The following is a 16,650-nucleotide window of genomic DNA, read 5'->3' on the forward strand; positions in this document are numbered from 1 at the left end:
GCTCACAGCGCGTCCTGCCGATCACTTAGATTCCACCTACACCTGCCTAAAGAACCCAGAAAACCGCCAGAGGATTAGCAGAAGGGAGTCTCCGGAGTCAAGCGCAGACTAGAGGCCCACGGAAGAGGGTAGGAAGGGCGGCGAGGCGGTGCGCGCTCCACGGACTGGCGGGAGGGAGCCGGGGCAGAGGGGCGGCTCGCCGGCCAAGCAGAGCCCCCGAGTCTGGCTGGCAAAAGCGGAGGGGCCGGACGGACTGTGTTCCGACAGCAAGCGCGACTTAGCGTCTGGGAGGTCATAAGTTAACAGCTCTGCTCGGAAAGCGGGAAGGCTGGAGGACAAAGGGAGGGAGAGCTGCTGAGCCCCCGGACTGGCAGAGCTCAGCTTGGCGGGGAACAAAGGCGCCAGCGCCATCTCCCCCGCCCATCCCCCAGCCAAAATCCCAAAGGGAACCAGTTCCTGCCAGGGAACTTGCTCGCTCCGCGCAAACACCCAGCTCTGTGCTTCTGCGGAGCCAAATCTCCGGCAGCGGATCTGACTCCCTCCCGCTGCCACAGGGCTCCTCCTGAAGTGGATCACCTAAGGAGAAGCGAGCTAAGCCTGCCCCTCCACCCCCCGTGCACCTTGCCTACCCACCCCAGCTAATACGCCAGATCCCCAGCAACACAAGCCTGGCAGTGTGCAAGTAGCCCAGACGGGACACGCCACCCCACAGTGAATCCCGCCCCTAGGACAGGGGAAGAGAAGGCACACACCAGTCTGACTGTGGCCCCAGCAGTGGGCTGGGGGCAGACATCGGGTCGGACTGCGGCCCCGCCCACTAACTCCAGTTATACACCACAGCACAGGGGAAGTGCACTGCAGGTCCTCACCACGCCAGGGACTCTCCAAAATGACCAAACGGAAGAATTCCCCTCAGAAGAATCTCCAGGAAATAACAACAGCTAATGAACTGATCAAAAAGGATTTAAATAATATAACAGAAAGTGAATTTAGAATAATAGTCATAAAATTAATCGCTGGGCTTGAAAACAGTATACAGGACAGCAGAGAATCTCTTGCCACAAAGATCGAGGGACTAAGGAACAGTCACGAGGAGTTGAAAAACGCTTTAAACGAAATGCAAAACAAAATGGAATCCACGATGGCTCGGCTTGAAGAGGCAGAGGAGAGAATAGGTGAACTAGAAGATAAAGTTATGGAGAAAGAGGAAGCTGAAAGAAAGAGAGATAAAAAAATCCAGGAGTATGAGGGGAAAATTAGAGAACTAAGTGATACACTAAAAAAAAATAATATACGCATAATTGGTATCCCAGAGGAGGAAGAGAGAGGGAAGGGTGCTGAAGGGGTACTTGAACAAATTATAGCTGAGAACTTCCCTGAACTGGGGAAGGAAAAAGGCATTGAAATCCAAGAGGCACAGAGAACTCCCTTCAGACGTAACTTGAATTGATCTTCTGCACGACATATCATAGTGAAACTGGCAAAATACAAGGATAAAGAGAAAATTCTGAAAGCAGCAAGGGATAAACGTGCCCTCACATATAAAGGGAGACCTATAAGACTCGTGACTGATCTCTCCTTTGAAACTTGGCAGGCCAGAAAGGCTTGGCACGATATCTACAGTGTGCTAAACAGAAAAAATATGCAGCCGAGAATCCTTTATCCAGCAAGTCTGTCATTTAGAATAGAAGGAGAGATAAAGGTCTTCCCAAACAAACAAAAACTGAAGGAATTTGTCACCACCAAACCAGCCCTACAAGAGATCCTAAGGGGGATCCTGTGAGACAAAGTACCAGAGACATCACTACAAGCATAAAACATACAGACATCACAATGACTCTAAACCCATATCTTTCTATAATAACACTGAATGTAAATGGATTAAATGCGCCAACTAAAAGACATAGGGTATCAGAATGGATAAAAAAGCAAGATCCATCTATTTGCTGTCTACAAGAGACTCATTTTAGATCTGAGGACACCTTTAGATTGAGAGTGAGGGGATGGAGAACTATTTATCATGCTCCTGGAAGCCAAAAGAAAGCTGGAGTAGCCATACTTCTATCAGACAAACTAGACTTTAAATTAAAGGCTGTAACAAGAGATGAAGAAGGGCATTATATAATAATCACAGGGTCTATCCACCAGGAAGAGCTAACTATTATAAATGTCTATGCGCCAAATACCCGAGCCCCCAGATATATAAAACAATTACTCATAAACATAAGCAACCTTATTGATAAGAATGTGGTCATTGCAGGGGATTTTAACACTCCACTTACAGAAATGGATAGATCATCTAGACACACAGTCAATAAAGAAACAAGGGCCCTGAATGATACATTGGATCAGATGGACTTGACAGATATATTTAGAACTCTGCATCCCAAAGCAACAGAATATACTTTCTTCTCGAGTGCACATGGAACATTCTCTAGGATAGATCATATACTGGGTCACAAAACAGCCCTTCATAAGTTTACAAGAATTGAAATTATACCATGCATACTTTCAGACCACAATGCTATGAAGCTTGAAATCAACCACAGGAAAAAGTCTGGAAAACCTCCAAAAGCATGGAGGTTAAAGAACACCCTACTAACGAATGAGTGGGTCAACCAGGCAATTAGAGAAGAAATTAAAATATACATGGAAACAAACGAAAATGAAAATACAACAATCCAAACGCTTTGGGATGCAGCGAAGGCAGTCCTGAGAGGAAAATACATTGCAATCCAGGCCTATCTCAAGAAACAAGAAAAATCCCAAATACAAAATCTCACAGCACACCTAAAGGAAATAGAAGCAGAACAGCAAAGGCAGCCTAAACCCAGCAGAAGAAGAGAAATAATAAAGATCAGAGCAGAAATAAACAATATAGAATCTAAAAAAACTGTAGAGCAGATCAACGAAACCAAGAGTTGGTTTTTTGAAAAAATAAACAAAATTGACAAACCTCTAGCCAGGCTTCTCAGAAAGAAAAGGGAGATGACCCAAATAGATAAAATCATGAATGAAAATGGAATGATTACAACCAATCCCTCAGAGATACAAACAATTATCAGGGAATACTATGAAAAATTATATGCCAGCAAATTGGACAACCTGGAAGAAATGGACAAATTTCTAAACACCCACGCTCTTCCAAAACTCAATCAGGAGGAAATAGAAAGCTTGAACAGACCCATAACCAGCGAAGAAATTGAATCGGTTATCAAAAATCTCCCAACAAATAAGAGTCCAGGACCAGATGGCTTCCCAGGGGAGTTCTACCAGACGTTTAAAGCAGAGATAATACCTATCCTTCTCAAGCTATTCCAAGAAATAGAAAGGGAAGGAAAACTTCCAGACTCATTCTATGAAGCCAGTATTACTTTGATTCCTAAACCAGACAGAGACCCAGTAAAAAAAGAGAACTACAGGCCAATATCCCTGATGAATATGGATGCAAAAATTCTTAATAAGATACTAGCAAATCGAATTCAACAGCATATAAAAAGAATTATTCACCATGATCAAGTGGGATTCATTCCTGGGATGCAGGGCTGGTTCAACATTCGCAAATCGATCAACGTGATACATCACATTAACAAAAAAAAAGAGAAGAACCATATGATCCTGTCAATCGATGCAGAAAAGGCCTTTGACAAAATCCAGCACCCTTTCTTAATAAAAACCCTTGAGAAAGTCGGGATAGAAGGAACATACTTAAAGATCATAAAGGCCATTTATGAAAAGCCCACAGCTAACATCATCCTCAACGGGGAAAAACTGAGAGCTTTTTCCCTGAGATCAGGAACACGACAGGGATGCCCACTGTCACCGCTCTTGTTTAACATAGTGCTGGAAGTTCTAGCATCAGCAATCAGACAACAAAAGGAAATCAAAGGCATCAAAATTGGCAAAGATGAAGTCAAGCTTTCGCTTTTTGCAGATGATATGATATTATACATGGAAAATCCGATAGACTCCACCAAAAGTCTGCTAGAACTGATACATGAATTCAGCAAAGTTGCAGGATACAAAATCAATGTGCAGAAATCAGTTGCATTCTTATACACTAACAATGAAGCAACAGAAAGACAAATGAAGAAACTGATCCCATTCACAATTGCACCAAGAAGCATAAAATACCTAGGAATAAATCTAACCAAAGATGTAAAAGATCTGTATGCTGAAAACTATAGAAAGCTTATGCAGGTAATTGAAGAAGATATAAAGAAATGGAAAGACATTCCCTGCTCATGGATTGGAAGAATAAATATTGTCAAAATGTCAATACTACCCAAAGCTATCTACACATTCAATGCAATCCCAATCAAAATTGCACCAGCATTCTTCTCGAAACTAGAACAAGCAATCCTAAAATTCATATGGAACCACAAAAGGCCCCGAATAGCCAAAGTAATTTTGAGGAAGAAGACCAAAGCAGGAGGCATCACAATCCCAGACTTTAGCCTCTACTACAAAGCTGTCATCATCAAGTCAGCATGGTATTGGCATAAAAACAGACACATAGACCAATGGAATAGAATAGAAACCCCAGAACTAGACCCACAAACGTATGGCCAACTCATCTTTGACAAAGCAGGAAAGAACATCCAATGGAAAAAAGACAGTCTCTTTAACAAATGGTGCTGGGAGAACTGGACAGCAACATGCAGAAGGTTGAAACTAGACCACTTTCTCACACCATTCACAAAAATAAACTCAAAATGGATAAAGGACCTGAATGTGAGACAGGAAACCATCAAAACCCTAGAGGAGAAAGCAGGAAAAGACCTCTCTGACCTCAGCCGTAGCAATCTCTTACTCGGCACATCCCCAAAGGCAAGGGAATTAAAAGCAAAAGTGAATTACTGGGACCTTATGAAGATAAAAAGCTTCTGCACAGCAAAGGAAACAACCAACAAAACTAAAAGGCAACCAACGGAATGGGAAAAGATATTTGCAAATGACACAACGGACAAAGGGCTAGTATCCAAAATCTATAAAGAGCTCATCAAACTCCACACCCGAAAAACAAATAACCCAGTGAAGAAATGGGCAGAAAACATGAATAGACACTTCTCTAAAGAAGACATCCGGATGGCCAACAGGCACATGAAAAGATGTTCAACGTCGCTCCTTATCAGGGAAATACAAATCAAAACCACACTCAGATATCACCTCACGCCAGTCAGAGTGGCCAAAATGAAGAAATCAGGAGACTATAGATGCTGGAGAGGATGTGGAGAAACAGGAACCCTCTTGCACTGTTGGTGGGAATGCAAATTGGTGCAGCCGCTCTGGAAAGCAGTGTGGAGGTTCCTCAGAAAATTAAAAATAGACCTACCCTATGACCCAGCAATAGCACTGCTAGGAATTTATCCAAGGGATACAGGAGTACTGATGCATAGGGGCACCTGTACCCCAATGTTTATAGCGGCACTCTCAACAATAGCCAAATTATGGAAAGAGCCTAAATGTCCATCAACTGATGAATGGATAAAGAAATTGTGGTTTATATACACAATGGAATACTACGTGGCAATGAGAAAAAATGAAATATGGCCTTTTGTAGCAACATGGATGGAACTGGAGAGTGTGATGCTAAGTGAAATAAGTCATACAGAGAAAGACAGATACCATATGGTTTCACTCTTATGTGGATCCTGAGAAACATAACAGAAACCCATGGGGGAGGGGAAGGAAAAAAAAAAAAAAAAGAGGCTAGAGTGGGAGAGAGCCAAAGCATAAGAGACTGTTAAAAACTGAGAACAAACTGAGGGTTGATGGGGGGTGGGAGGGAGGGCAGGGTGGGTGATGGGTATTGAGGAGGGCACCTTTTGGGATGAGCACTGGGTGTTGTATGGAAACCAATTTGACAGTAAATTTCATATATTAAAAAATAAAAAAAAATAAATAAATAAATAAAAATCTGAAAACAAAAAAATAACATATGAAACTCAATACCCAAAAAACAGAATCCAATTAAAAAATAGGCAGAAGTCATGAACAGACATTTCTCCAGAGATGACATTCAGAGCACCAACAGACACAGGAAAGGATGCTCATCATCCCTTACCAGCAGGGAAATGGAAATCAAAAGTACAATGAGACATCACCTCACACCTGTCAGAATGGCAAAAATCAACAACACAAGAAACAGCAAGTGCTGGCAAGAATGCAGAGAAAAAGGAACCCTTAAGTACTATTGGTGAGAATGCAAAGTAGCCACTCTAGAAAACAGTATGGAGGTTTATCAAAAAGTTTAAAAATACAACTACCTTATGACATAGCAATTGTACTACTGGGTATTTACTCAAAAAATACAAGAACACTAATTCAAAGGATGCATGCACCCTATGTTTAGTGCAGAATTATTTACAATAGCCAGGCTATGGAAGCAGCCCAAGTGTCCATTGATTGATAAATGGATAAAGAAGAGATCGTGTGTGTGTGTGTGTGTGTGTGTGTGTGTGTGTGTGTGTGTAATGGAATATTATTCAGCCACAAAAAGAATGAAATCTTGGCATTTGCAACAACATGGATGGAGCTAGAGAGGATAATGCTTAGCAAAATAAGTCAGTCACAGAAATGACACATATGACACTCCTATGTGGAATTTTAAAAAAACAAACAAGCAAAGGGAAAATAAAAGAGAAATCCACAAACAGGCTCTTAATTATAGAGAGCTGATGGTTACCACAGGGGAGAGGAATGGATGGTAAGGAGAGTTAAATAGGTGATGGCAATTTAGAAGTGTGTTTGCCATGATGAGCACAGAGTAATGTATGGAAATAGTGAATCACTATATTGTACACCTGAAACCAATACACCTGAAACTAATTCCAGTATGTTAACTGGAATTAAAAATAAGAAAAGAAAAATCACATCTCATGCTAAAAGCTACATCATCACACAGCCTTTAATGATTGTACATATAATCACAGAATACATGAAAATACAAAGTACAAAGCATGATCTTCACTCCAGAGAACTATGTGTTACAGCCAAGAAAATAAAGCACACCAAAGTTAATCTAGAACACAACAAAGTATGTCAGGTGACAAATGAGTGGTAAACATACTCACATGGCCCAGAATGAGAAAAGATACACCGTTTCAGTGTTGCCCTAGAAAACATTATAAATAGGTACTTCAAACTAGGCAATTTTCTGAAAGGCAGAACAAGAAGAACATGTGAGACAGAAGAAACAAGGGAAGCCAAAGTTTGATTTGGGAAAGCAAAAGTGGTTTAGAAATGATTCTAGTAAGCAAGATGTGAATGGTAAGATGGGAGAGATTTAACAACAAAGGAGTTCCAAAGGTTTGCAAAGACGCAGAAGCTCTGTACAACTGTAACTACAGATAATACCTATCAAGTCCTGCTTTTCATAAATTTCACAGATCTTCTAACAACTCGGTCAAGTAAGTCTGGTTGTCGGAGGTAAAATCCTGTAATGAATATTCTGGTTGATGAACAATAAATGAAAGTTGCAGACTCTTCTGAGGAAGGCAAGCAGTCATGTGACCTCAACACTGCAGAAACTGCTCTCACAAAGTTGTGCTCCTGTCTTTGTCTTTCCCAAATTCCAAGGGCTTGTTCCCCTCATTCTCCTTGACTGCAGCACTGGATGCTGCTTGTTGCTGCTTCCTTCTTGACACACAAATTCTTCTGCTACCAACACACTTTAACAGTGAAATAATAAACATTTTCACACCTCCTGTGTTTTAGGCCCTAACAATGTTCTTTCTGTGCTCTGTAGAGAGAAATTCTTCTTTATTCTAGTCACACTTCTGGAAAAAAACAAAGCCTCCTCAAAGGAAAAAAATTTTTTCATTCCTCACGAAAGTTCAGTTTTGTGCTCTAAATAGTGTATTATTTGCAACAAATCGTGGGGTGCCTGGGTGGCTCAGTCGGTTAAGCGTCTGACTTCGGCTCAGGTCATGATCTCGCGGTCCAGGAGTTCGAGCCCCGCATCGGGCTCTGTGCTGACAGCTCAGAGCCTGGAGCCTGTTTCGGATTCTGTGTCTCCCTCTCTCTGATCCTCCCCCGTTCATGCTCTGTCTCTCTCTGTCTCAAAAGTAAATAAATATTTTAAAAAGACCTAAAAAAATTGTGAGACAGCTCAAGAATGTGATTTAATAACAGACTGACAAAATGGGTAGTGTGTATTGCTAGAAATGGTCATAAAAGAGTGGCTTTAGGAAATTCCAGAAAGAGGAGAAAAATCTAGTAAAATGCTTACTTCTTTGGAGAATGGAATGGATGAAAACCATCTTTAAGTCATACCCAACATCTAAAACACTGAAGCTGAAATATGGTCAAATTGGGATGCTCCCCTTCCTTGGCTAAATCCAAGAAGGTATAATATTAACAAGAAATAGTCCTTAAAGTAGGAGCCTAGGCTGCAGAAGACATCAATTATTTATTATGCTTTACCTCAGTTAACATTGATCAAGTGACCACAGTAACAATTTGGGCCTTATTGCTTCCCCCTCCCCTCTAAACCAGCTCTGCCTGCCTCTGCTAGTGCCATTTGAGTCCTCTCTGTAAATATATGATCAATCAGTGATCAGAAATAAACCTTCTTCTATATAATCAGAAGATATTATATACATTTATTCAGGTCCTCTGCACATTTTATAATCAGATTGCTTGTTTTTGTTTTTGTTTTGGTATTGAGTTGTGTAACTTCTTTAATACATTTTGGATATTAACTGGTTATCAAATACATCATCTGCAAGTATCTTCTCCCATTCAGTAGGTTGTCCTTTTGTTTTGTTGATGGTTTCCTTTGTTGTGCAAGAGCTTTTTATTTTGATGTAGTCCCAATAGGTTTTGTTTGTTTTTGTTGCTTTCCTTTCCCTTGTCTTAGGAGACAGATCTAGAAAAATGGTGCCATGGCCAATGTCAGAGAAATCACTGTCTCTGTGCTCTCTACTAGGATTTTTATGGTTTCATGTCTCATATTTAGGTCTTTAACCCATTCTGCATTTATTTTTAAGAAAGTGGTTCAGTTTCATTCTTTTGCAGGTACCTGTCCCAGTACCACTTCTTGAAGAGACTATCTTTTCGTCCTTATATATTCTTGCCTCCTTTGTTATGGATTAATTGGCCTTATTATTGTAGGTTAATTTCTGGATTTTCTACACTGTTCCATTGATCTTTGTGTCTCTTTCTGTGCCAGTACCATATTGTTTTGATTATTACAGCTTTGTAATATATCCTGAAATCTGGGATTGTGATACCTCCAGCTTTGCTTCTTTTTTTCAAGATTGCTCTGGCAATTCGTGGTCTTCTGTGGTTCCATACAAATTTTATTATTATTTGTTCTAGTCCTGTGAAAAATGCTGTTGGTATTTTGATAGGGATTGCACTGAATCTGTACACTGCCTTGGGAATATGGACATTTTAACAGTATCAATTCTTGCAATCTGTGAGCACAGAGTATCTTCCCATTTGTTAGTGTCATCTTCAACTTCTTTCATCAGTTGTTGTAGTTTTTAGAGTACAAATCTTTCACCTCTTTGGTTAAGTTTATTCCTAGTTTGTTAAATTTATTCTTTTTGGTGCAACTGTAAATGGTTTTCTTTTTTTATTTCTCTTTCTGCTACTTTGTTATTAGTATATAGAAACACTACTGGCTTTGCACAGTGGCAGTATCGTAACCAATGAGGTTTATCCGAAGCATGACTATTGCTACTAGAAACACTACCAATTTCTGGGTACTAATTTTGTATCCTACCATTTTACTGAATTACTTCTAGTAGTTTTTTGGGGGAGTCTTTCAAATTTTCTATGCATAGCATCATGTCATCTGTGGACAGTGACAATTTAACTTCATTACTAATATGAGTGCTTCTTATTTCTTTTTCTTGTCTGACCATTGTGGCTAGGACTTCCACTACTATGTTGAATAAAAGTGGCCAAGAGTGGACATCTTTGTCTTGTTCTTGACCTTAGAGGAAAAGCTCTCAGTTTTTCACCATTGAGTATGGTGTTAGCTGTAGGGTTTTCATATATCTCCTTTATTATGTTGAGGTATGGTCTAACTCAGCTCTTAACCCTTTCCCTCTTCCTCCATGTATGACCTGGATTGAAATATGTATTATTCTTGTGGATTATTCATTTCCTAATATTTTATAATACCCAGGGTTGGGATCTATCTTCAGAACGAAAGGCTAGAAGTTCAGTTAGTGTCTTCCCACCTGTCTCAATATCCACTGACTTTCTTCTTCCATGTCATGGTGTTTTACTACATCTTAGGTCTCATTATTCTCAGTAGACTTGTCCATAGCCTAGATTCCCACTTGTGTGTTTTTCCCATACCCTCCTTTACCTTTTGAGCCATACCTCCTCCTTCCATTACTTCAAGTTTAGTGTGTGTCCCACTTAAACCCTAAGCTGTAGTTGACAGGACTGTCTCTGGATTTCAGTCTCTCCTATGGTGTCCTGTCTCCCATGAACCAACCTTACAAGTCTATGATACGGTACGTAGGAAATGCTTATTTGACTTTCTTTGGATTCAGTCATTACCACTGATGTTACCTATATAAAATTTAGTGGGAAAAGTAAAAAGGAGAATTAACAATTCATAGCCACTTCATAGAGCCCTACTGAGGCACACAAAGAGGTTTGTGCTATATAGTTTTAAAGGGATGTATTGATGTATATAAATAGGTATATATAAATATGTATATGTATATAAATTGACATATATAAAAGATATATTCCTCATTACGTTTAATTATGTGGGAGGCAGGTAAAAAAGAGACAAGAAAAAGAAATTGTTTTTAACCAAATAATAATTTTATGTTGTTGAAACTGTCTCTATTTTTAATGTCAAGTATTTAGCGAATCCAGTGAATTATGAGACATTATACATTTTGAGCTCAAACACAGTTTTCAAAATTTGCTCTCAATAGCAGACAAGATTATTGTTTTATGCACAAACAATAGTAAGAATAACTCCTCTTTCCAAGAGGCTTTTGTTTAACTATTTTCCTTTCTTGTCTTTGTAAATAAATATAAAATATCAAGATTAGGGCAAAATTATCCAACCAGACAACAAATCCAAGTATGTGCATTTTTAATGCTGTGACTGTTGACCACAGGTGCAGATTTCTCAAACAGAACAAAACAGACTTGAAAAAAGTTTTATTTATTTATTTTGAGGGGGGTGGGGGGAAGAGAGTGTGGTAGAAGGGCAGAGAGGGAGGGAGGGAGAGAATCCCAAGCAGGCTCTGTGCTGTCAGCGTGGAGCCAGTGCAGGGCTCCATCTTACCAACCACGAGATCATGACCTCAGCTGAAATCAACAGTCAGATGCTCAACCGACTGAGCCATCCAGGTGTCCCCAAAACACACTTTTTATTTAGTACATTTACTTGAATCTCTTAAGAAAGGAAAAATTGACGATTTTGCCCAACTGAGATGTGAAGAGAGGATATGACTGTGGAGTGCTCATGGAAGTATTTAAAACAAGCTTTGGGAAGGATTTTTGGAGGCTCATCCCAAAATAGCACATACTGTCAGCAAATAGATTCTCTTTAATGAGTTATGACAAATGAATGGGGAATGAGAAGTTTACAGAAAATACAGGGCTACAGGAGATGTAAAATAAGAATAGAAATTTTATACCAAGGGCTAAGTTTTATCTATCTATATAAAATATATAGTAACAGAATTAATTAAGCTGCCTTTTTTTTTCCTTTTTCTTTCTGTTTTACTTTCCTGCATTAAACCAAAATATAGTAATTATTATCAGGAAAGAACTGGATGGAAGGTGGTTTATTCTCATAGTGACAATAAGTTTTCTGTTTTCTGGTAATCCTGCCAATGATTTTGTAAAGTATTTCTTGATTGTCCTGGTATGCTCATTACTGTATTACATGTTGTGAGGGATAAAAACAGACTTGGTTCCTGTCTACGGGAAACATCATGGCATTTGGGTGATAAAATAGATAAGTCTAAAATGACCAAAAAATACACAAGAGTGTATATAAACTCATGGTTTGGGCAGGTGATCCTACAAGAGTTACTGAAGTCTTTTTAGCACCATCTGGTGGGAAGAGAGAGAAGCTGATGAGTCTCCAGGCTTCCTCTCAACTGGGGAAGTCAATAATCTGGTCCAGATGGCCAAGGAGATGGAACTATTTTTACTGTAATTTGAGGCTAATCAAATACTAAAGAGAAAGGTCATTTGTGGGGTGAGGCATAGAAAACATGACAAAGTCTAAGGAACCAATAATCTAAGGAAGGTTACATGTCCTTGGTTAGGATTATCAGAGCAAGACTAAAATTAATTCCTGGGAGTTTGAGGAATGAAGTAGAAAAGTTGGCAAGAGTACGTTGTAGAAGGCTGACAATTTTCACCTGACATCTGCCCTGACTTTAATATTAAGGCAAAGGTGTTCTCCTCCTAAACAATCTCACATAAATTTGTTCAGTGATCATAATAGTGTGAGACCAAAGTAATATCCCAGTTAAATCATGTATGAGCACAGTTATGAATACAGCACAAACAAACCCCAAACATTCCCCACTCTCAGGTAACAATGACTACACTGCTTCTTAACCAATTATAGCTTTATATCCACTCAATTTCTAATTCATAGATAACAATTGCTAAGGTACCCCAATCATGCATTTGTCCCTTCCTCCTTGAAGCACTCAATCCAGAAGAGACCTCTCCTTCCCTGAAACCTCCACAAATCACCTCATACAAACCAAAATCACATAAAAGCCATGCCCTAAAATTTTCTTGAAGTAACTACCTTTTGAAAAAATGTCCAATATCTCTATTGCAGCAAGTAGTAAATCCAACTACTTGACTAGAGTTATATCCTGGTGTCCTTTAGCTGTCAGGATTTGAGCTGAGTGATGTAAGGTTTAGGGCTGTGAAGGGTTTGCTCTAAGAGGCAACAATGACAGGTATATTTGCTCCAGGTTCCTTAAAAAATACTAGGATAATAAGAACTAATACCATCAGTGTGTGAAATTCATTTTGTTTTGTATTTTCTTACTTATCTTTAGGGATAACATGAGATCATTTACCTTCATAGTAGGTAGAATCAACCAAACAGGACATTGAAAAGCTAATGAGTCACTCAGTAGACAGGCATGTTTGCTATTAGGCTCTCTGTAGAGCATACACGGACAGGTAAGAAGTTTGGATGGTCCTTATACGCGAACTTTCAGTACACTTAAGCCAAATCTAAAATAGCTTTCATTTTATTCCTGAGAATTTACTGTATGCTAGACACCACTATAAGTGCTCTATGTAGGATCTTATTCATTCATAAAACAGCCCTACAAAGAAGATGCAAGGATTTTCCCAATTTTGTAGATGGAACATACCCCCAGCAGGATAGGGACAGTGCATAATAATTAGAATAAAAAGGGGAGCCTGGGTGGCTTGGTCGGTTAAGCGTCCGACTTCGGCTCAGGTCATGATCTCGCAGTCCGTGAGTTCAAGCCCCGCGTCGGGCTCTGTGCTGACCGCTCAGAGCCTGGAGCCTGTTTCAGATTCTGTGTCTCCCTCTCTCTCTGCCCCTCCCCTGTTCATGTTCTGTCTCTCTCTGTCTCAAAAATAAATAAACGTTAAAAAAATTAAAAAAAAAATAACTAGAATAAAAAATTTTGTAGATGAGAAGAACACTGAAGTACACAGCAGCAAAGAAAAATAGCCCAGAGTCACACATCTAAGGAGTAAAGGTGTGTTCCAGGCAAAACCCCAAGCAGTTCCAATTCAGAGCCCACCATTCATAAACACTTAGCTGTATTCCTGTTGAAAGACCATCAACGGCACAAGACCTATGTGGTCATGCATGCAAGTGTGCAGAAGTAGTTTGAGCTAAACGGCAAAGGGAGAGGAGAGAAGGGAGACAGAGCAGGACAAGGGTGATGGCCATTCAGAGCCCAGGATGCCCTTTTGGTGCTAGCACAGAAGGAGACCCCTCTCAACTATAGCAAAACTTCTGCACATCACACTTGGGAAAAATGGATAATTTTCTAATGACAGACCGCTCACTATTCTAACCTCATTATGGTAAATCTGTATAAAAGGTCTAAACCCTAACTCCTGCCTTAGAGGCATATTACAGGTATAAGAACTGATATCTGTTTTTTAAGAATCTTGTACTTATATCTTTTTTAAACAAACACTTACCAAGTCCTATTATGTGCTAGACATCATGCAAGATACACGAGACATATCAGTGAACAAAACATATCAACAGATCTGCTCTAGTGAAACATACCTCCAGCAGGATAGGGACAGTGCATGATAATTGGAATAAAAAATTAGATAATGTAGAATTCTGAGAACAGTTAACAGGCACTGGGAGTACTAGGGGTGACTCAAGGGAACATGCTGCAATATTAAATAGGGAGTCAGGACAGGCCTCTCTGAGAAGATAAGACACAAGCATAAATTTGAATGAAGTAGAGGAATTCAGCCAAGCAGATATTGGCAGGAAGAAAGCAGGTATCCCAAATGTCCTTCTGAATCAATAGCACCATTAAATTAAAATGTAGTCTGCTCCATAAGTTGAAAGAATTAGGTCAAATGCGTTTTGAACTTAGAAGTCACCCAAAGATTTTTTTAAATATACATATAGTTTCCCTCCTAATCATCTGCATCTTGTTTTGAAATTGATTGAGGACCTCCTATACTCCAGACCATAGTTGTAAAGGATACAGAAATGAATAGGACTTGAAAAGTCCCTTCAAGTTGCTACCTCTGGTTGGGAGGAATAACGGTAAAAGAGTGTGACAAACAAGGAAATGGAAATATCGAAGTGTCGCAGCGGGCTGAGGAATGGTGAGGTGCATATACTCCTGAAGTTAGGTAGGATTTCTGTTGGCTTGTGCTGCAGGATGAGGTGTTTTCTATTTTGCTACGTATTATCTGAAGTTCATGAAGCCTGAATGTGATCCCTTTTCACCCCACAGATAATGTCCTATGATCTAAAAGGCACTGCATTGTCTCTCAGAAGGTCCAGGTTCTTTTACGGGGGATGAAATGCCTATCTGGGGTGGTAACAGAGCACTTCATCACAAAACATTTCCCTAAAACAAGTTATAATGTTCAAATAGCCTCTAAACAAAGCAAAATAGCAAATTAAATTTAAGATTAGTTGTAGAAGATTAAAAAAAATTTTTTTAATGTTTATTTATTTTTGAGAGAGAGACAGAGCATGAAGAGGAGAGGAGCAGAGAGACAGGGAGACAGAATCAGAAGCAGGCTCCAGGCTCCGAGCTGTCAGCACAGAGCCCGTCGCGGGGCTTGAACTCACAAACTGCAAGATCGTGACCTGAGCCGAAATCAGATACTTAACAGACTGAGCCATGCAGGTGCCCTTAGTTGTAGAAGATCTTAGATGAAATGACTAAATGTCCTGTTTTCCAATGTGCATGAAGTAGAAAAAAATGCTCAAAAGAATTCACAGCATTCTCATTCATAAAATACTCCAAAACCACACACACACACACACACACACACACACACACACACACACACCCCAAGTAGGAGATGTCTTTAGCCAAAATAAGTACAACTTTAAAAATATAGTGGAAATATCAAAACATAGTGGAAAACCAAAGGGATGCAAGAATGATCAAAAAAGTTGGATTTCATGTAAGCTTTTCATTGTAAAGATAGAACAAATATAGTCAATAGATTATTTTAACAGGCAGCGTATCTAGGCAGGTGGCATGTTTAGTTGTGATACCAATAGCTTAATATCTTTTGTCCTCCATGTACCTGCTTCAGGGATTCGTGTTATCTGCCAGGAAGCACTGAGGAAGGCAAACACCTGTGACAATGGATGAAGAGAGCATGTAACAAGCATCTAAGTTGTCCTAAGAACTGTATAGAAATTTTGCTTCTGTTATCTCATCTTCACAACTAAGAGAGACATTACTTTTATCGTTTTACAGATCAACCAATCAAGGGACTAAGGCAGAGAAGCACTGGGATCTTCTCCTGTCTTTAAGGAAATGGTGCCCCTGAGGTTTTCAGTGTTCCCGGCAAAGGCACTCTCTGAAATCTTGTGAACCCACATCCCAAACCAACCAACTTGGTCAATTTATCTTACAGACAAGTAAGAGACTATCCTGCTTATTGCCTTTTCTAACCAGTAAACATGCAAAGGTTTTGTCATCAATCCAGTCGACAAGGGAAAATGCATCATAATATATTTTCCTCTTCAAAAGTGACTTCCAAATGATGTGGCATTTGAATTTCAAAGCTGGCGCAGCTCGGAATGTGTGGGTTTGGAATAGCAAACTTTCTTGGAATAGCAAGTCATACTTTTGCTACCCGCTGCACTGAAGTCGTGTTGTTTACAGCCAAGACAAGATTGAAGCCTCTTTGCCTGACATGGTTTCCATACCCGTAATAGATCAGCTTCCACATTCGTACGCTGGTTTTTAAAAAGTCAAAAATTTCCCCTTTATCAGTATAAAAGCTAAAATAGGAAACTCAGATTCAAACCCTTTTTTTGAAAATCTGCTATGACATTTGTATCATCTTACATTCCTCCCAACTTGTCGGTGTTACTTTAATATTTAAGCCCATGAGCTTTATAGAATTGTCTTCAAGATGTTTTAAAACATTTTTGACTTTTCAGTCTAATATTAAGTGTTCTAAAATCACTAT

At 39.6% G+C, this 16,650-nt stretch overlaps 1 protein-coding gene and 1 pseudogene across 2 annotated transcripts in view; one reads left to right on the plus strand and one right to left on the minus strand.

The window, feature by feature from the left end:
• Positions 1-16,650, minus strand: part of NELL1 (neural EGFL like 1) — an 874,069-nt gene that overhangs the window by 166,871 nt on the left and 690,548 nt on the right. The gene's annotated exons all lie outside the window — the stretch shown is intronic.
• LOC128776372 (U4 spliceosomal RNA) lies at positions 9,631-9,759 on the plus strand (annotated as a pseudogene).

This window comes from Panthera pardus, unplaced genomic scaffold, assembly GCF_024362965.1.
Source record: "Panthera pardus isolate Hobbes unplaced genomic scaffold, ASM2436296v1 HiC_scaffold_12, whole genome shotgun sequence".
Classification (NCBI taxonomy): domain Eukaryota; kingdom Metazoa; phylum Chordata; class Mammalia; order Carnivora; family Felidae; genus Panthera; species Panthera pardus.